Here is a 1,406-nt window from a genome sequence, read left to right as displayed (position 1 = left end):
TATAATAATTTATGAATTATGAAGGGTTCAGGAGGGAGGGGGGAGGAAGGGGGGAAATGAGCAAACGATATTGAGGGCTAAAGTGGAGGGCAAATGTTTTGAGATTGATGAGGGCAACAGGTGTACATATGTGCTTGACTCAATGGATGTATGTGTGGACTGATAAGAATTGTACGAACCTTCAATAAAATAGTTTTTTTTTTTAAATGAGGGTAACAAATTTACAAATGTGCTTTATACAATTGATGTATGTATGGATTGTGATGAGTTGTATGAGCCCCCAATAAAATGACTTAAAAAAATTTTGGCCTAGGAAAAAATTGATAGTCTCCTGGTGTTATGTTTGAAATGTAAAATAGTATAAACTGTTACCAAACACACAAAGCATATGTCTTTTTGTGTCACGAGAGAGCCTAGAAATACTATTACCTAGTGCCTGTAGTATTAAATTAAATTTTTAGGGGAGGGGTGGTGAGGTGAGGGGCCAGCACCCACCCACTGCTACTACTACCCACGGGTTCAGTAAGCACAATTGTACGGTTGAGATATATAAGTGTTATATTAAAGTCATTGAGAGCATGAGAGATATGACAATAATAGACAAGTTACATGGTAGCTTTGCTCACCTCCACCCAGCTTGGTGGTCCACATGGAGAGAGGGGGAAGGGAAGGAGGGCAAGGGAACAAGGCTAGGGGGAAGAGAGGAGAAGGGGGAAAGAGGGGAGCCAGAGAGAGGGGTCAGAGAGAGAGGTCAGAGAGCTCAATATTGCTGACCCAAGCCTATAGACCTTTTAGGGGCATGCCAGCCCACTAATTACAGGTAGAGACATAAGTCACAGGGAGGGGCTGCACCATAGGTTACACAGCAATGAGGGGGTAGTCTCTGGGTCTCCATAGGAACCATTATCAGTAGGGTGCAAACTCCGCCTACAGGAGCCTGTCCATTGTCCCCAGAGGCAGGGGGCAGGGCCCACTGCAGTTTGGCAACTGATTGCCCTCAGGGGGGGAATGCCTGTGCATCTGACCTCCCCCCACAAGTGCCTACACCTTTGTTGGCAATGTCTTCTCTACTTATAAAGCAGATCTCGAGAGGAAAATGGCAGCCTTAGAAATAAAGAATTTGGAATCACTTGTGCTAGGAAGCCAGACACGCTCCTTGACTAATGTTACAAACTAATGTTACAACTTATAAAAGGTTGCAGCAGGAACACATGCTGACCCAAACATAAAGGAATAGGTAGTAAGTTTCAGAAAAGATTCACATGTATAGAAAAGCACTTAACTCAATGTCCATCTGCTACCATGAACATTGGGCCTCTAACTCCAATACTTGTTCAATGCAAGAACACTTTCTTCTATTAAACTGGTGTGTTAGACAGGGTTCTCTAGAGAGATAAAACCAAATT

This window comes from Echinops telfairi, unplaced genomic scaffold (genome assembly GCF_000313985.2).
Source record: "Echinops telfairi isolate 266 unplaced genomic scaffold, ASM31398v2 ScPeMD7_7466;HRSCAF=8504, whole genome shotgun sequence".
NCBI classification, from domain to species: domain Eukaryota; kingdom Metazoa; phylum Chordata; class Mammalia; order Afrosoricida; family Tenrecidae; genus Echinops; species Echinops telfairi.
The sequence above is the reverse complement of the archived record's forward strand: the minus strand, read 5'-3'. Positions refer to the sequence as shown.